Below are 22,088 nucleotides of genomic sequence, written 5' to 3' on the forward strand. Positions count from 1 at the left end.
GGGTGAAAAGCTGTATGAATATGAATGGAGTCAAATTAGGCCATTGTTATTTTTTGATTCCTTAAGAGAAATTTTGAACAAGGCGAATAAGGAACATGTTTTCTTAAATTAGACTGTATGTTGTAATTCTAGCTTTGTTCTTGTAAATAAAATGATTTATTAATAATAAAATATATTAAAATTTTATTTCTGATTTTGATTATCAACTAAAGTACTTCTTCGCCCTTTTCTTTTAAAATTTGTTTATGCTGAGAAGAAAAGGGACAGATGAGTACTAAATCGGTTTTAGTTTTCGTTTTATAAATAAGGGAGTAGGCATAGGTATATGGAAGCTTCAGAAACCCATATTGTAAGTATAGAACAAATTTTCAACTAATAGCAATTCAAAGAGCTCTCAAATTCCACCAAACCCATGTATTCAATTAGCGACACAATTTAGTTTAAACGTTTTATAATAGCCAGAGTTTAATTCTCTAGTGTCTGAAAATCATTTCAGTGCAAAGTTTTACTACCGGGTTTGTGATACTCCGGGCGCCTAATTTTCCCGATTTTCCCGGTTCCCTCGACCATTTCATCCGGGTATTTATTAAACAGCCGGGTAAGGGCGTAACTTTGTCCGAACCGCAACTAAGCTTTTCTATCTCTCCTTAAATTAAGGTGGAGAATAGTCCAAATATATAAAAACTTTTTAGTAACATTTAAGCGGGTGGATAAAGACAATATTAACAATACAAAATCATGTTCCAAAATGTGGGTGCAGTGAGGTGATATAAATATCATATATTACCAATTGTGGGAGTACAGACTGTTACTGTATTTACCAACATAAATGTTCAAGCTAAAAATAATAAATTATTTCTGTGACAATTTTATGCCATAATTTTAACTGCTTGGCTTTTTAACGGAATTTTATATTTGTTGTATGAGATTTTATTAGTTATATGTAAAAAAAATAATCACAACCCCTTACTGAATATTTGATTGTCTAAAAGATAATTTTCAAGCAATGGATCACTGTCTTGGAAGCTATGCAGAAGAACATAACTTACATCTTCAAGTCGATCCTTATCTCGAGTTGAAGAACTTCTGACAACTCCTGAAGCAAAATCAGTTATTACAGAAAAACTTCTATTGAAATTTAGACCTTTTCTCTCTACAATAAGGACATAATTTGATTGTTATTTCAATTGTGTAAGGGCGTTTATATTGCGTAGTAAGCAAAAGACTTTGCAGAGCTAAACTTAATATTAAAGTTGCCACAAAACTTATACTAAGCTAAGGGTGAAATTCTATTCAAATTATATACGTTTCATTAAATTTCAGAAACAAGTGCCTACTACGTGTCATTTATTGAATTTCCTATTAATGTATAATGTATAATGTTTAGGTCAATTTGTATCTGACATCTTGTGTAAATTAAGCAAATATGTCTCTCAGTTAGAGTTATATTTCTATAATAAATAATTAAATCAAGTACATACTTTGTTAATATTAATATTTATGTTTTCTTTATAAGTTTAATCCTAAGTTTTCTTAGGTAATTGAATCAGGCACATACCACATCACTAATATATTTACAATTCATGAGTTTAGTCTTTTGCATCGAAATGATAAATAAAATCTTTAAACTTACTTCTCTGACTCAATATTTTATCAAAATATAAATTTTAAGAGAAGATAAGATTGTTTATGCTGTCCTCGGGAGCGAATGTGCCGCATCGCTGAGCGACCAACCGATCGTAAATCGTCTACCGACGGATGAAAATACGAGGCAAGACTTTGAATCGCAAACAATATTAGTTCATATGTTTCTATACATATTATTTGTTATATAGCTGTAGTAATAAATGTGTAAACTATACTATGAACTAGTTGATGTAGATTATAATGTAAAGAATAACTTTATGCAGTCATTTCAATGGCAATCTTCTTAGACCATGTCTACTAACGGGCAGCATCATACTGAGGTGCCTTAGGCTAAAATTTGAATGTAGTTTGAAGTTGAAAATATTAAAAGCTTACCTACACTCTTTAATTTTATGAAAAAGATGAGATCGAAAAATATTATTGTGTTTATTTGAAATAACAGAATTAATGCGAGAAACCCTCATAATTTATGTTCTGAGCAGTTGTTTCAATTGTATTATATATATTAGTTTGCTATGTATTAATAACGTATATAAGTAATCATTAATTTCGTTTATCAAATATATTCTTGAATATTTTTTTGGAACGTTAAAGTAATGTAAATAAATATCCCGGCCGTAAATAATAAGAGATAAATACTATCCACATATTTTATTAAGACTAAAAAGTTATATGAACATTTGTAATACAGGCAGGTGTGTAGGTGGCATTACGGAGCTTAATAGCAATAACCTTTACAATTTAACCATAAACATTTAAATCCTAAAATCGTTTATGCAAATAAAACGCAGGTGAAAATATTAGCCATGTATTATAAAAATAATTGTAGTAATTATACAAATATAAACCTTAATGTGTAGGTATAGAATTGATATTCGCTAAGCAGCGTTGATTAGTAATGGATCGTTCCAAAAGCTCAAGGCACGGCTTTTATAAATACACTGCGGCAACCATGTTGCTTTAAGCGCCAATCAGGAAACATTCCACAGAGCATGGCGGATACCTATGCATTATCAATCCCCATTATTATAAGATCAAAGGCAGGGAGTTTTTTTGGACCGCCACCAAGAATTTTAAATGCAATGTTCCAATTTCAAATTGTTAATATCAGGGCTAACCTCGATTTTTCAAGAACACATTTTTTCGAGTTTAAAGGCTATAAAATTGTGTAGTATAAGTTTACATATCTTTTGGTATTATATTCGTTAATAATTTACATTTGGTTTTTTAAAAGAACTATATTTTTTATTCCGAAACTTATACAATATTCATGTTTTTACTAAAATACCTATTCAACTTTAAAAGGAATTTGACTTCTACTCTCTTTTAGATCTCTCAGTTCAGATTATAAAATGTACTTCATTAATTGGCTCTGCGTTAATGAAATAACTTAGAAAAAATATTTTTTAAATCATATAAATGTAATATTCTCCTACTGTATTCGGTACTTAGAAATAGTAAAGCAACCGTTGTTAGAAATAAGTAGGTATTCAAACTTTAATAAATGTTTGAACTATAATAAAATGGTTACGTATAGGCGTTTACAGATGTAAACACTTTGATAAATAGTTATGTATCAGTCAGAGTATTAAACCGAAGATAGGTATATTAAAACGAAATCAAGAACCAATTTAATAGTACTAGGTGTGAACATATAGATAGTATTTTAATAACTAATTATGAGATAACAAGTCGAGTGTATAAATGAGCTCTCTGAAATATGGGAGCAGATGTTTGGGTTGAACGAACCCTTAGCGCGCGTTCATGATTTATTTGTGCGCCTACGCACGACGTTGGAAAATCTTAATTTGGTAAGAGTAATAGCTAGGGGAATATTATGTAATTTACTAAATTAGTGTCTAACACTCAGATTTGTTTTTATATTATATCGTATTCATAAATAAAAAGTGTACGAGAACGTTAAAATAAATAATAAAAGAAACGAGTTACAATTTTAGTTGTTTTGCTGGTAACGCGCTACTGATCACTTTTTTTTTATTTTTTTATTTTTGTCTATTAATGTTCTGTTACATACATATTGTTTATCTATGTAATCTTTTTTGGCTTGTATAAGTGTTTTGTTTAATAATACGTTTGTTGGCTGTGAGATTAATAAATAACATCATTTCTGTTTATCACTAAGTTCGAAATCTTACCTATAGGTTTTTTTTGTTTTAAGTAAAGGACCTTTGTTAATGAAAATTTAAAAGAATTTCAGAACAACCCTTTATTAAAAAGATCAACGCTATTCGCACTTTTATTTCCGCCATGAATACAATGGTAATTAAGTAGATAAGTAACAAAATAAAGAAACCTCTCTTTTTTTCATTCCGACATTATTCCGGCGATTTAATAGACAGGTTAGAGGGCCGCGGATTGCTTGAGGTGATTTAGGAAAATTACATTATAAAAAGTAAAAATACGAGGGCGCGGCGACCCTCAAAGGCATTATTATAAAATATTCCAATCTAAATTCAGAGAGGCTGTGTTAAATTTCACAATGTAATAATATCCGAATCGGATTCGATATCTCATATTTTATATTTAGATTCATAATTCGACATGAGCAGGTAAGGATTTAAATAAAAAAGGCAGGACACTTTGAATGCGATTCACGTTTATATACATTTATATCATTTATTGATTATTTATGAAAACTTGACAACGCTTGGCACTCTAATACATAAATAAAATATGTTTATTTTTAATGTCACAAGCACTCATAGACAAACATAACAGACCTGAATAGATTATAAAAAATATTATACAAAACCATTTAATAATAGAAACTAAATAAAAATCCATTTCAAAGTGTGAGCAACTATGGATTCCCAGAGATTAAACATCGTTTTAACTTTAGACTTGTCATATATAAAAATAAAAATTTTCTTTACGAAGTGAGTACTAATTTACTTCTATGTATTTGAGTTGTCACAATACTAAACTACTACTGGAGAATGGTAGCGAGTGATGTTACTTAATGTTCACGTCATAGTCATTTCGAAAATAGAACGGATTTTAAAACCTAACAAGTCGGAAAAGACCTAATTATCAGTTAAGCTCTTCTTATTAACCAACATTCGCAGTTTACTACTACCATTTGGAGATTGGAAAGAGAACACGTCGAAATCTACGAGTACCCGAACTTAACCCGTAAAAACTTTCTTTGTTATCCGATACTATCGCTAAAAGTTAGTCATTTCAGACGAAAACTGCGAACGAAGGGTTAAACGACAATTGCGAGAAGTTTCTATCAGGATCTACCCACGTTAGATTAAGGTTAAATTAAACCTGGCGAGGGATTAATTTGATCAAAATCGTGGGCGTAATTAAAACTTTTTAATTTAAAATTCTGGCGAAATGAGTTTTTATTTGAAAAACGAATATTAATTTCAGATTCGCTAATCTGGCGCAAATAAAGAATTAATATTTTAAATATGTTAGCATATAGTGTTACAAAATGTCACTTCTGTCACATAATGTATGTGCCATTATGTAATTAATATATAAAACGTATATTAAACTATACTTATCTATTTGATTAAATAACTATGTACAACAATGTGGTTCACATTCATATAAAAAAACAACGGGTGTTCCGGCAGAAGCATTTTAGATATTTTGGAAAGGTTAGGGAATAATTTGGCACGAATTGCTTTAATTATCAGTATAAAAGTACTATCATTAATGTGTTATGGTGGAATACAATATTTATTTATTGCACTATCGTACACAAAAATTTCAATTTATATTACATAAAATCACGCGAGTTGAACATTATTTACCCATTCCAAAGAAAGTGTACGCCACTAAAGAAGTTTTTACTTCAAAAATACTTCACATAAAATTAAAAATTTACTTGGTATTATACCTACCTATATCGTGAATATGCCTTGTAAAAACAAAATATCCGAGCGATTCAATTAAAACGTTCATCCGCAGAATTCCGCAACGAAACTTTCCAAGATTCCACGATCCACGCTTCGTCGACTAATGACTTCGGAATTCTTAAGATATCTCGCTTCTCGTTTCATGATACAGAATCATTTACTTTTATGAAGGTACAGTTTAATCGTAAAATATAATTCGCAATTTGTTTGCTATATGGGCTTAATCAAATTTTATCAAATCTATATTTGGTCGTATCGTTGTTTTATCTCACAGTATTTAATAAGATTATTTCTTAATCTGTAAGGAATTACATTAAAAATACTCGCAGAAGTACATAGTTGCAAATTAAAACCACTTGACTCTCTTATTAATATGTTATTAAATCGTTGTGATAAATTTTAATTTATTAATCAATAAGTATGAATTGTTTTCATTCGTAATCTTTTGCAATAAGCAATTATTTAATTTGTTTAAATTTAGAATGTAATGTCAATAAACAGATATTTTAAGTAGGTAACAAATAAATCTACTGATAAGTACTGTAGTGTAAAAATAAAAGAGTAAATGCTTGCGGTAAGAGCTCCATTATCCTAAACGCGTAGCGCCCGGCACGCATAGGTATTTAACTATGAGTAATATAAAACAATATGAGAGCATCGCTTAGAGTTTGCTACATAAAGCTCGCCCCGAGAATAAATGGATTACTTATGTCCGCAGTGCTCCATCTAGCGGGGGGTTCGTGAACTGTATGAGTTATTGTTATTGCGTGGATTTCCCCGCTTCCGATGTGTTACTTACGCCCCTCTTGTGAGGAAACTCATAAAATCTGAACGTCTTATTAAATTGATTACATTTACAAATGCAGAAAAAGAAATGATTTGTGTATATTGAATGAGCAGATTTTTATGTTTACATTTAACCACAACATCTATTTATTTAGATTTTTTGTTGATAAACTGGTCTGTAAACCAGTATTATTAGTGTAGGCACTTTAAGTTATACTTTCTTAATTATCATATTTATAAAGAGTTTTGCTAGGAATTTATAAGAAAAAATGTGAAATCCGTAGTTGCTGCCAACTTATTAAAATATTCCTTATTTTAATAAGTTGGCAGCAACTACGATATATATATAACATAGTTTCATTGTCTAATCTTCTGACTGTTATATTTTTCTTGGCAATCTCTGTTTTACAGAAGCGGTAATAGGTAATTTTCATGTAGTTGCTCCAAGCATTGAATTTGATTATTCCTAAATATAATTTAATCGGCAAGTCTTCTTTTTATCCGTCTTCTATTCAGATTCTAAAATTAACTACGGGCAGTGTGACATATTTGTATTTGAAACTGTATGAGTCGACGTCTGACAAAGAAAGATCCTTATAAGAAATGGTAGGGGATAGTGTGGTCTTATTAGCGTAAGCCGTAAATCCTTTCGTTACGGAAACATATTTCATTGGAAAGGAACTCCCGCGTCGATGCATTAACATAGTTTAACACAATTATTACTGAAGTAGCGATTAATGATGGGTGAAATTAAACTTATAAAGCGTGACTTAGGAAACTATCTTTTTTTACCATTACAAAAGTATATTTATGATTAAATTAGTACCAAGTTACATATACTATATCAAAGATGTATATAATGCTTCTAGAATAATAGTAATAGCATCAATGTTTCGTTTTTGATCAAAAATTAAATTTCATTGCACACATGCAATTTCCAACAAAGCTAATAAAATTCTAAGTTTTATATTAAGGTCCTCTTCATCGTTTTGCTTCTTAAAAGTACAGAAACTCTGTAGAAAACCCTTGTCCGTAGTATTTCAGAATATGCCACTGTAATCTGGTCACCATATTTTGAGATAAAATTAAAACTCATTAAATTACCTACATAATTCGCCAATGTTTCGGGTTCTATCTAACGGTGGCACTAATTTTGGTGATGTTGATATTTTCCACTTTGAAATTGATATAGTCATTTTTTAATGTAAAATTTTAGTTTTTTTTTCATTTTGTATATTAATGAGCACACTTATGTTTTCCTTCCGAAAACTCCAACGTGAAAAAATATATGGTTTATGAAGAACCTTATTTTTTTTAATATTATATTATAAAAGTTCTCATATTAGCCCATTTATGCTGTAAAATAATTAAATTTATATTTATAATGATGCGTGTGTGTAAAATTTCTGAACTCATATTTTAAGCATACTTGTTTTAGGAGTTATATATATATATATAAATAATATTCTTTAGAAATTTAACCTGTATACTTAATACTGAAGGCTTTATAAAGAAGTTACAAATAAACCAATTCTTCCTACAACGTAAACAGTATATCCTTTTATAGATAGAGAAAGATATGGTCACTTCAAATCATTAACTTTTATCTGACAGTGTTTTAATAAGGTTGTCTTAAAGACCACACATGATGCTGTGTAACTCAACAATCCATTAAGACGGATAAAAGTGACTTTGAAATTATTTCTTTAAATGTTCCTCACTTTAAAAGGTAAACAGGACTGGATTATAATTATTAAATTCAATTTAAATACCAAAACCAGACCAATCCTCTAAATTGAATGTTAAATACATAATAATTTATTATATTAAAAATATTATTTTTAAATTATGAAACGTGGTGCAGAAACATCAGCGTTTCTTAATTATAAATATTTTATCAGTTAGGTACATTATAAGAGTAAGGGCCTGTTTGACAATGTATGGATAAAGTACCAAATAACTATGCAACACATAAATTATTCGAAAGATAAAAGTTCCAAATACTTCGCGTTTCATGACGAATAGCGCTATCCGACAGTCGTGAAAAAAATACTTTTTATCCTACCAATAAGTAATAAAGCAGACCCTTAGTATTTAGAAAAATCTAAGTATAATATAGCTGCAAAAAAAAATATGACAAAGTACTGATAAGCTATTTGTGTGTTGTTGATGTGTTTCATAATTAAAAATGTATTTGCATACCATTTTCCACAGATCGCCATCTGGTTCTACGTCGCGTGGAAAAGTGTTTGAACGAGCGCCAACACAGCACTCGTATCCGCATTATGTTTATGTTATTGAATTTAAAAAATACATTTTCACTAACTAGACACATTTTTAACACAACGCAACAGTTTAAAATCTAGGATTGTACTGACAATGTGATCTTTCTATATGCAACTTTCTCTTTGCCGTTTAGCAAAAAAACTAATTTGAATTTTAATAGGAATTTGTGTGTAGGCCCAATATTTGCATATTTTTCTCTTGTGTTTGGGCTTTGTTACTTTAATAACAATGCAAAACATTTCAAAACATTCCTTAAACGTCTGAACATTGTAATCTGAATCTTGAGTAGGTATTTGAACTAGTAGGTTTAGAATCAATGGACGTTTAAACTTATTTAAAAAAACACACTGAATTAATTTAGTTTAAAATCAGAAATCCCAACTAATTTGGCCTAAATAATATAAGCTCTAGATTATTTCTACAAATACCTAGTACCAACGTATATTTTTTTGGTATGGAACGGAATACCTATTCATAGTTTTACTTAATTGGAGGCCATAAACAGTTTAACAGAAAATTTTAAAAAATGTGCATCAATTAGTTGATCTATTAAATTTACTTTTTCTGTAATGCATCCCCTATGACTTTAATAAATATATAAAAATCAAAATGCTTGAAATAATTAAGGTGTGTAAGCGACATCTGGCATGAAACGCCTGAACCACTAAGCTCAGGCCCTTGAGCTTTCAACATGAACAACAAAGCAAAATAGAAACTGCCATGAATACACAGGAAGAATTCAAAAAAAATGGCAGTCATCAGGAATTGTAGTATGAAAATTAATATAGTGATTTCGTAATTATAATGTGCAATTTCCAACAAAGCTAATAAAATTCTAAGTTTTATATTAAGGTCCTCTTCATCGTTTTGCTTCTTAAAAGTACAGAAACTCTGTAGAAAACCCTTGTCCGTAGTATTTCAGAATATGCCACTGTAATCTGGTCACCATATTTTGAGATAAAATTAAAACTCATTAAATTACCTACATAATTCGCCAATGTTTCGGGTTCTATCTAACGGTGGCACTAATTTTGGTGATGTTGATATTTTCCACTTTGAAATTGATATAGTCATTTTTTAATGTAAAATTTTAGTTTTTTTTTCATTTTGTATATTAATGAGCACACTTATGTTTTCCTTCCGAAAACTCCAACGTGAAAAAATATATGGTTTATGAAGAACCTTATTTTTTTTAATATTATATTATAAAAGTTCTCATATTAGCCCATTTATGCTGTAAAATAATTAAATTTATATTTATAATGATGCGTGTGTGTAAAATTTCTGAACTCATATTTTAAGCATACTTGTTTTAGGAGTTATATATATATATATAAATAATATTCTTTAGAAATTTAACCTGTATACTTAATACTGAAGGCTTTATAAAGAAGTTACAAATAAACCAATTCTTCCTACAACGTAAACAGTATATCCTTTTATAGATAGAGAAAGATATGGTCACTTCAAATCATTAACTTTTATCTGACAGTGTTTTAATAAGGTTGTCTTAAAGACCACACATGATGCTGTGTAACTCAACAATCCATTAAGACGGATAAAAGTGACTTTGAAATTATTTCTTTAAATGTTCCTCACTTTAAAAGGTAAACAGGACTGGATTATAATTATTAAATTCAATTTAAATACCAAAACCAGACCAATCCTCTAAATTGAATGTTAAATACATAATAATTTATTATATTAAAAATATTATTTTTAAATTATGAAACGTGGTGCAGAAACATCAGCGTTTCTTAATTATAAATATTTTATCAGTTAGGTACATTATAAGAGTAAGGGCCTGTTTGACAATGTATGGATAAAGTACCAAATAACTATGCAACACATAAATTATTCGAAAGATAAAAGTTCCAAATACTTCGCGTTTCATGACGAATAGCGCTATCCGACAGTCGTGAAAAAAATACTTTTTATCCTACCAATAAGTAATAAAGCAGACCCTTAGTATTTAGAAAAATCTAAGTATAATATAGCTGCAAAAAAAAATATGACAAAGTACTGATAAGCTATTTGTGTGTTGTTGATGTGTTTCATAATTAAAAATGTATTTGCATACCATTTTCCACAGATCGCCATCTGGTTCTACGTCGCGTGGAAAAGTGTTTGAACGAGCGCCAACACAGCACTCGTATCCGCATTATGTTTATGTTATTGAATTTAAAAAATACATTTTCACTAACTAGACACATTTTTAACACAACGCAACAGTTTAAAATCTAGGATTGTACTGACAATGTGATCTTTCTATATGCAACTTTCTCTTTGCCGTTTAGCAAAAAAACTAATTTGAATTTTAATAGGAATTTGTGTGTAGGCCCAATATTTGCATATTTTTCTCTTGTGTTTGGGCTTTGTTACTTTAATAACAATGCAAAACATTTCAAAACATTCCTTAAACGTCTGAACATTGTAATCTGAATCTTGAGTAGGTATTTGAACTAGTAGGTTTAGAATCAATGGACGTTTAAACTTATTTAAAAAAACACACTGAATTAATTTAGTTTAAAATCAGAAATCCCAACTAATTTGGCCTAAATAATATAAGCTCTAGATTATTTCTACAAATACCTAGTACCAACGTATATTTTTTTGGTATGGAACGGAATACCTATTCATAGTTTTACTTAATTGGAGGCCATAAACAGTTTAACAGAAAATTTTAAAAAATGTGCATCAATTAGTTGATCTATTAAATTTACTTTTTCTGTAATGCATCCCCTATGACTTTAATAAATATATAAAAATCAAAATGCTTGAAATAATTAAGGTGTGTAAGCGACATCTGGCATGAAACGCCTGAACCACTAAGCTCAGGCCCTTGAGCTTTCAACATGAACAACAAAGCAAAATAGAAACTGCCATGAATACACAGGAAGAATTCAAAAAAAATGGCAGTCATCAGGAATTGTAGTATGAAAATTAATATAGTGATTTCGTAATTATAATGTACAATTTTCGTAAATATTTGTTACTTTTGAAATTATTAAATAGGGGATTGGATCTGTGAATTTAGTGTTTGCAATAGCGCCATCTATACAATTTTTATTTAACTACCAAGACAAAAGTATAATATTGTTGTTTAGGAGTAAGATAAATTAATATGAATAAAATTTAAAAAATATCACTTATGAACACAATAATACAATGAAATATTGTTCTATATCATCTACACATAATATTATATTATAAGAACTTAATTGATTTGATTAATGAATTAATTTTTAAAATTTATAAAGTTATATAATTTTTTGACTTAGAAAATTCAATGTTTAAAATTTAAAGTCAAACGTTTTTTTTTCTTTTTAATTTCTTTAAATTCCTAAGAAGTGATACTTTCTTCAACACCCAAGAGGGAATGACAAAACTCGCCTATAGTCTATACTGGCCAAATTGAACGCACACACACACGCGTAAAGTAAACTTAGCTTTTGCATGTGTGTATCCATGCACATCTTGTTCTCGACGCCATATTTGTTTATCCCTTGTCTCTTTCACTCTTTGGTATGATGTTATCGAACGAGAGAAATAGATAGTATTGTTTCATCTCTTTTGGTATTGGACAGGGATTATTTTTTTTTGTACAAGCTTTTCAAGAGATGAGGGATAAAATATTCATACGATAACACATGGCGCTCGAAACTAAAATGTATCAAAGCATAGCTACGTTAGAGATACGTTGTTATAATACTAATAGTTTAGACATGTTTTCGGTAGGTATATAAATAATTGTTAAAGATTATTTTAAATAAAACCTCTCTATATGAACTATAGAGTATTTGGTCCTACTGTGATTCAAATTATTGTTTAATATATTTACCTAATAAAACACGTTCCAGCGTAGTTTTGCTTTTCCGTTTAAACCATCTTGGCATCACCTGTAACAGAAAATATTATTTAATATATATTTAGTAACATTATTTAACGATAATCATACATTTGCCAAAAGGTAAGGAAAAAAATGTGAAATCAGTGTTCAAGCGAAAATCATGAAAGAATATGAAAAGAAGTATGAACTCCTTATAGATATATGACATGTCTAAAGAGAAACAGTTAGGACTTACAGAATCAATATATTTTAGTCGTTGTAAGTAGTAGACACATATTTTATTTAAAATCAGGGTTTATGCCACTCTGTAATGGCTTGAGCCTGCTCTGAACCTTGCTTATTAGTAATTAGTAATTTATTGTTAAAAATTCACGAAACGTATACAGACCAATCCTGGTTTATTTTAATTAGCCTAGTCGATTTTAAAAGTCACTATTAATATCGCTTTATAAGTAGCATTCCGTGTACATAATGGCAAGTATATAAAGACCAGATAGTCACTAGATACCACACATAAATTAACTGAAGCGCACTAACTCGGATTATTTACAACCACATTGCAAGATAATCTTTACTAAGTGCACATTTTACAGTCTGTGAGACCTCAGACAGTAACTCCGCATTATAGTAACTTAAGTAAATATTAATGGCGGCGAATTTATTATGTATTAAATTATATAAACTCATAGAGATTTAAATATTTAGAAAATAAATATAAGAATCCCTGAGATCGTAGGTTCAATCCCCGGATTTGCACCAATAGACTTTCTTCGTGCGCAACATCGCTCGAACGGTGAAGTAAAATGTGAGGAAACCGGCCTTAGACCCAAATACTCGACGGCGTATGTCACAGGAGGCTGATCAATTACTTGCTTATTACATATATTGACAAATAATCGTGAAATATTATACAGAAATCTGAGGCCCTGACCTATAAAGGATGTATCGGCACTGATTTACTTTTTAAAATATTTTATCTGAAGGAACGCTTGGTACGGGCCTTCAGATTCACTGCGATAAAGATTGTTGTGTGATTAATAGTTGAGGTGTGGTAAAAGACGATTTAGTATGTATTAGAGTTTTTGTTTATAAGGCCGCTCTCATACACAAACTATAAAGATCACGAAGTTTTAAGTCAGTTTTAATGCCATCGAAACTTACTAGAAACATGGAATATTTTAATAAAACACGCGCAATTCAGATGTATTGTTTATACATATATCATCCTATTATTCTTATAGAGGATATTTATTTATTGATACATTTATAAAAACTGGCGGAGTATCTGCACACTGATACATTTTTACGTAAGAACAAAAAATAAGATGTAAAGGACACTTATAGGCAATCATAACAAACAACAAAGAGGGAAAGATATGTATCGAAATTATAAAGCTACAGGAAAATTTATTTCAAAATATGAGGGGAGGAAATGCGTATGGACTATAGCAGACTATATCATGCGATTCCGGGATGTTTATTATTGTAAAGATATAAAGCATTATTACATATAAGAAAACTGTTGTATGTACCTGATCTTTATGTGCTAGAAAAAGGGAAACTATTCTAGAAATATAAATACATTATAAAGATTGTTGCGTTGTGATTTATTAGTTCATATTTCTATTCATATCGTAACTGACCTACAACTAGACAATAAAATGTAATTTACAGCATATTCTGTAAGGTCAAGTCCGCGTAGAGTATTTCTTAGGGTTATCACATATTTTTGGCATTATTAAAAGTAAATAAACATTTAAGTAACTAATTTGTTCAGTAGCGTAACTGTAAACCGATTAAAATATTTATAAGCTTGCCATTGTATGCTTTGTTCTTATCACTCTCGAGATACATTGTAAACAAATAAACGAGACAACAGATATATTTAGATTTTCGCTTAAATATTGCAATACCTACATAAGTAACCCGGGCAAAGGGAAGGCTCACCTAACATTAAATGATAAGTACTGCCGCCCATGGGCATTCAATGCCAAAGCAGTGCGCGGCAGATATTTAAAAAACGCTCAGTTGTGGTTTGTGCGGACGTCAAGGTGAACGGGTAGAATATTAGATATGATGATGAAATTCAGTTTCGAAATGCTGAATCCAAAAATCTCGTCTGAACACTGTCACTTTCTTATACATTTAGTTTTTCGATCTGATAACCCTAGATGTCAATAGGTACTTGTGATTGATACGCAATAAACGAAATTTATTACTGTACCGCTATAAACGCGATACTGAATGCCTAATCATCTATTAATCGCAATTTAACGCATCGACACTGTCAAATAATACTATGAAGTGAGCAATAAAAATTTATTGCTGAATGAGACGATACCCGTTCCTATATTCATTTCTTTACGATAAATTTGTTGAAGTTCTGGGATTTTAAATTTCGAACGTTTTCTCCTTTTGTGAAAATTGTATGTTCGTAATTTAGATCTATGAACAGCTACGAAAGAAATGTTTTAATCAATTTATTAACTGCATTTATTTAAATAAGTGGCGTTTGTTTTGCTTTTATATAAAGCGAAACGGCTAGTTACTATGGTGACTTAACAGACAAGGAAAAAAGCCTTCAAATAAGGCCGATAAAGTTCTCTAGTAAACCGATAAATCTATAATATAAGTTGAATTAAAAAGACCCTGAGAATTCAATTAAAGTGCGGAAGAAGCAATATTTCTTGTTAAGGTAACACAAAAGTGACATATAGAACCATTATTGCAGCGATTGTTTCATTGTTTATCGAATAAAATTTATAGTGCTTGCAGGTTTATGGGAGTACTACCCGGTCAATGACCTTTAAATCACCTGATTATGCCTTTTTAATGACTTTGCGGCGTATTTGTTAATATTTCATTGTTTGACCGATAACAATTTTAATATTTGTATTTGCTAAAAATAAAGCGTAAAATGTTATTGGTGTTATTACATAGCCTATTAGGTATACTAGCATGTTATATGTATCCAGATGAAAGTAGATTTAAAATTATCTTATATTTTAGTAATTTAAAAATGGAACGACTGATCGTTACCACCAAGCGCAATCAAACGTCACCGTAGCTTTGTTTTTTGTAAATTGTTCTAAAGAAAAATCTAAAACGGAAACTATGATGTTTTCGTTTAATTATAATTGGTTAAATGAAATGCTGTCTCTGGTTGAATAACCAATCACACACAAACGCAAAGCACTATCGTTTGTCTTTTGTTTTACATTCTAGTATTGCCAAGAGTAGCTAGATTTAAATATAAGCTTAAACTCTTTTCAATATAAATTTGTATACTAATACTATATAGTTGCTGTCAGAAACCTTCAGTAGGTAATATTGCTACATTCTACACGATGCCACAGTGCACGAATGAGGAAACGTAACCTCAATACAAGAATAGCGTAAGATACAATCTGTTCATTCAAAGGTCCAAGCCTAGCCTAAACACCGGTTGTTTAGTGATGTTGTAAATCAAATCATCAATTATCGACAAGCGTTTACTCTCGTGACGCCGCCATGTAAACAATACGAACATTAAAACTGCGTCTGCATTTTACGACTATTCAATTTGAGGGAGAATCGATTTTATTCGCTCGCTTTTTAATCGATTTATGGATAAAATCGACCTGGTGAATTGCATGTGAATCTGAAGAGATTCTTATAAAAGCATGGCGCTACAACCTTTTCAGGTCTGGGCCGCAGATCTGTTTCATAATTTGTCAATCTAATAGACATGTAGATGATTACTGGTGCCTCACACACGCCGTCGACTGTGTGTCTGTCAAGCCGGTTTTTACTATATGTTAATTCTTCGTTCGAACAAATGTTAAAGCGCACATAGAAATAACGTCCATCTATGCACAGCTAGGAAGCGAATATACGACCGCAGGGGTGAGAGTCACGCGCTGAAGTCACTAGGCAAAGCTCTGAAGAGATCCTTATGCGATGGAATATTGTTGAAATAATTTAGAACTCCATGTTGTCAAGCCTAGTGCAGGCTTTTGCAAGCCATCCAAAGTAATAAAACTTAGGTACTGAAGGTCACTCAAGGTTAAGGTAGTAAAAAGTTATTTTATGTATTTCTATTATACTATTTACTTATCGAAGATTTTTCTCACGAATTATACTCGTAAATTACTCTCCTAATAAATGAAACTCTTTATAAAATATACTTCTGAACGTTAGTAAATTCATAATAATATTTAGAAATTGTGAAATAATTATTAAAAGCTGTGGCAGTAAAATTTACTGATTTAAACTACTTAGGAGCATTGTAAAAGCATGTTACAAGTCTTGTTTGATTTTGATTAAATTAGAAAATAAAACGTACCTACAAAATGCTTCATAGCTTTTGAGTTCATAAATATTTCTACTAAATATGCAAACAAATATCACTTACAATCATATATTTTATCGCTAAAGCAATCACTTCCAATTATTTTAATCACAGTGCCACACCAGAACTATATCGTTTAAAGTCGTCATCTAAACTGAGGCCGTGTTAGTCCACCAATTGTTACATATTTATGCCGCTAACAAAACACTAACAAATTGATATGTTTATCTACATAGGACAATAAATTCAATCCCCGGCCCACCCTTTAGTGAGGGGATCCACCCTTCTGATTAAAAAAATTGCAAAATATTACATAAATAATAAAAAGACGTCCCTTGGATCCTTTGTATAATATAATTTTGGCCAACTCATAGTTCCGAAGAAATGGTCTGTAACTCGTAGTAAATTTAAGCGCCATACATTATTCATGATTTACGCATGACTGAGATTGTACGATTTTTGAACGTTTTATACTTATAGTTGGTACCAGGAATTATTAGCAGAAACATGCAGTCTATATAGAGAAGAAGAAGCTATTAAAAGCCGTCTTTCAGCATCATATGCTGAAAATATATTACTACAATGTAACATAATCCACTATACTCGTTTTAGTTGCTAATACCCATAGGCATTCTTTATATAAAATTTAATGCAAAAGAGTCAACCTCAAAACTCCACACTAACAAATATGACCCGCAGTAATATGATTCCCATAATTTTATAAAATACCAATAAAATTCAGGCCCTTACCCCTATCTACGTTTTAATTCTGGTTTGATAGGTTTATGGGGAAAGTTATAATTCAATTCATGTTGAATAAAAGTGATGGACATGGGAAGAAGAGTTTCGAAATTATTTTGATTAATCCTGTAGCCATTATTAAAGTATTCTCTCAGAAGAAGCACATGAATGAGCGCTTTTATGCCTTACATACCTATATATAGATGTGTAAATAGGTATGTATGTATAGGTATTTCAATATATTTCTTTATTTATTCGCGCTTCGTTGCAGTCGCGCTACAGAAAAACATGAATAATACAATACATAAATAATAAAAGGCATGCAATATATATTTTTGTATTCTAAACTAAATAATTGTAACTTAAGTTTAGATTTTTTTGTACATTAAAAATGAAAGCAATACCGTGTTATTTCGATCCTTGTTAATTGAAATATTCTGTTCTCATAACTAAACTCGCTCGCTTTCAACGCGTCTAAATTTAAATTAGTTTTTTCCCTGGTTAAATGGAGTACTAATTCTGTATGTTTACGACTCTGCCCGACCAGACCAACCCGGTCCAGATACCGCTCCCACGCCATGAGTTGTCCCCTATCTCGTGGGCGGTGAACATCGAACATGTTTTAATCATGGACGAAAAGCATTACGAGATTATAATGTACACAAATCGATACTAACGGTGTGTGCTAGGAATATTATTCTAGTACAGATAAAGATCACGAAATACAGTGGAATATGTGTACATATTCAGGTTTATATTTTGAATTATTGATAGTTGAGAACCTTTTATTGATAATATAGGTACGCTCTTTGTGACAGACAAATATCGATTGATCGTAAAGTATTTAAAGAATATATAGTGAAAGATATTTAGGTGCGAACTTCTAGGCTACAAATAATTATATTCCCTATAACTATATAGCTAAGGATATATCCTTAGCCAAGAGGCGGTGCTTTCCAGCAAGGCAATGCTGCCATTACAGGTACACTGCCATAGGGACCAAACTTGTAAAATTTATTTAATTTTATATATATCAATTTATTATTACCATGTAAGTTAAGAATATTATAAAAAAACTGTATTTGTGTGTAGGAAATAATTAAAAATTATTTGATTAAATATATCTACATAGGTATAGGCTTCCAGTGTTTTTGGAAAATATTACCTTTCGTATTTATAGTTAAGAAACACATAAATAAATAAAGATTGTAACTTTGATTTGCCGCGTACAAAACAATAATATTGCATAGCGTAAAATTGATGTATTTTAAACGAGCAGTAAAAATATTAGTACAGCATTATCCGTCGGAAGTAATAGCAAAAACAAAAGTGTAAGTCAATGAAACTTGATAATAATCACCGACACGGGACTACAGTAAGTTCGTTATAAATCCAAACTTTTTATGTACCACTAAACCATTTTATTGGATATTAACACGTGTTTGACTTAAACATTTGTAGAAAACACCGATCATTAACATATGAGTGATGAATTGCTAGGTACATTATGGGTTGATTACGAGCGTATATCATTTTTATATGTTTGTGAATGATATTGAAATTACTAGCCGTAAAACTTCATAAAGGTGTTAATTTAATGAAATTGGTTTATGATTTAATTCATTTCTAACATTATATACCAGAATGGACGAGGTGTATTGTCGTATAAACCACACCCACTACAGGTGTTAAGCATCCTTCCTTACGAGCGTGAGAGAAGGTTAGGATATTGCTGGATCCTCACCAAAATGCCGTTCATAGTTCATTACTGGTCTGGTCTGGGCTACTTACGAATGCACACATCGGTTCACGAATGCACCAGAATAAACTATATAGATGATAATGCGAATCCAGCCTTAGGAATCCTAAAATTAAGTATGTTAAGGTTTAAAAGCTCACTCGAACGGATCAAAAAAAATGCTACAAGCATTTATTCTACATTTCCTTCATATGGAAATCTTCCTATGTATATTTTTATAGCAAATAATTATAATACATCGACAATAAAGATATAATTATTTTAATGTCACAAATATTTAACATTCAAATAACTCAAATTAATTAAGTCGTTAATAAAAGATTTTATGGTAACATTGTTTAAATCACAAACGGGAAAATTAGCGTTACTTAACACGGCATCAAATTAACATTAATAACCAACATAAATCAATTATTCGTTTCAAACATTCATCGACTTTTAAATTGTAATAAAATGTACAGACGGCAGTCAATTTATTTATTGCCCTAAAGTTGTAAAATTATATTATACGCCATAATGATGTGTGTTATTGGCATTTTACCATCAATGACCGGTTAATAAAATAGATAAGAAAACGTGTTGTACTAAGGTGAAATTGATATGAGGTTTGCTAGGTAAACATCACGAAAAAACGCACTATTAATATATACTAAAACGAATTTCCCAATTAATTCGGCTTAGGTACTTAACATCGAATGAGCCTTCCACCCATTTATCCTCTGATCCATAAAAGAACAAGTCAAAGTCAAGTCAAGTCAAAATTCATTTATTCATATAGGTAACATAATGTACACTTATGAACATCAAAAAAAAAGAAATATTAAATGAATCTAATTTTACATTTACTGCCAGTTCTCAAGTCAAGGGCGTAGAACGGAAGAGAAGAACTGGCAATAAACTCTCCGCCACTCTTTTTAATCGCCAAGTTTTTTCAACAGAAACTAGTATAGTAATTATACTATTTTAAACAAATAATTGAAAAAGTTAACAATAATTACAGTTTTCTATCATGAGTCTTTAAATATTATTTTCCTAAACATACCTCACATTAAGTCGGCTCTGATCCCGCACGAAGAAAATAATAAATGTCAATTTGGTAAGAAAATATATGAACACATATTGTCCCCCTGGGACAACGAGTACATTATGTACGATACAATGTAACCTGTTAGTCATATACAACAATGTAAGCCACATGCGTCCGACCGAATAAAGTTCTTGATTTATTTATTACTCGACTTAAAATGTCAACAATTGAGTTTTAAAAGTGAAACGAAAAGGATTGTAAGGGCTTTGTCTATATGCAAATCAGTACGCTGAAACCGAAAGTATCTTAACAATAGCCTTGCGTAACCTTTTCATAAATTATCGATACGCATTAGGCAAATTGCCGACATTGTGTTAAAGGGACGAAAGCATCTCGTTCCATAGACAATAAACGATTATCACGAATTGTTCTCGATATGATTTGCATTTTCGGTTCAATATTTTGGCTTTTGTGGTACTTTCGAATTTTAATTTTGGATAGTTTTGTGGCAACAGCGATTTGGAATGGGTGTATTGCGTTATAGAATATCATGTTTTACGTATCGTAAATATAGTAAATCGGTACATTTGTATTCAATGTGTTCGTGTCGTTTCATATTTAAGTCTAACAGTCACGATAGAGGGGTCGTAGCGAGGATTTGTTTATTGAAGCGTCGACAGCAAATCAGGCCCATGTAAAGCTGATCTACACGTAAGTTTCACCTTTATAGCTTTTATTTACAACATTATATTTACGTAATATTATTGAAACAAATTTATCTTAAATCACTGCTCGTTTCGTTTCGTAAAATCCAAATACACAGTCAGTTTTGATTTCATTGTAGTAGTTCTGAGATGATGGATGGACATGAATAGATTCATTTTTTGCCTATTTACATATGTGTCACATAGGTACTTAAAATGTAGTCAATTATAAACGTAAATGTTTCTGAATCTACTAAAATCAAGGTCGTAAATGGATGGAAATAATTTTCCTTTTTTTTACTTCTCTTTTTGATATTAAGTTGTAGCCTTTGTTAGTGTTGTATATTTAAGCTGATTATAGTAAATTTTGCAATTATTGCTACTACCAAAAAATTCACACACACATACTTGGATACGTTACTGTATCCAACTGTAAAGGGACATTTTGTACACGATAAATTATTTTTAATACCATAGCTCTGATGTACCTTAACTCAATATTTTAGTTGAGATCGCACATTAATAAATGTAGGTACACATTACACAGTACCAGCACAACATAGGTACAATGTTATAAATTAAGATAAAAATATTTGAAAGTTAAATTCCATAATATTTCAAGTTCTTTTGAATAGAGTTGTCTAGAATTATTAACGTCACACAACCGCAATATCTCCAAGATGGCGTCAAAACCACACGGACTCCATAAAATAGATCACGTGCTATGATCACTGAATCATAAATCACTCCAGCAGAGACCCGCAGGCTAACTCTAATTGCTAGATCTAATAAATCAAACTTTTCGGGTGCGGGCTCATTTTTTATTATACTATCGTAAAATTTCCTCTGAAACTATAAGATTAACGATGTGGCTACAATAATGTACATGTGCTTTTCTAGGCTTTTTTCAAATAATTGTTTTAAGACACGCACTTACGAGCCTTCTGGTAATGAACCCGACCATGGGCGGCTGTATTACTTTATATTTCCTGCCCGTTTGCCCCCTGTTGTATATAAAAAAGCTTGTAACAAGCCTCCAGTAACTAAGGAATTTTTATTTAATTTATT

General features: G+C 30.6%; 1 protein-coding gene across 3 annotated transcripts in view; it reads right to left on the reverse strand.

Annotated features, from left to right (window-relative positions):
* LOC110992221 (homeobox protein abdominal-B) overlaps positions 1–22,088 on the reverse strand; it is a 74,617-nt gene that overhangs the window by 19,621 nt on the left and 32,908 nt on the right. For all 3 annotated transcript variants that reach the window (XM_022257945.2, XM_022257946.2, XM_022257944.2), the window contains exon 2: positions 12,451–12,508. The gene's annotated coding sequence lies outside the window, so the exon portion shown is untranslated. The remainder of the gene's footprint in view (positions 1–12,450; positions 12,509–22,088) is intronic.

The sequence above is a fragment of the Pieris rapae genome, chromosome 8, assembly GCF_905147795.1.
Source record: "Pieris rapae chromosome 8, ilPieRapa1.1, whole genome shotgun sequence".
Taxonomy (NCBI): Eukaryota; Metazoa; Arthropoda; class Insecta; order Lepidoptera; family Pieridae; genus Pieris; species Pieris rapae.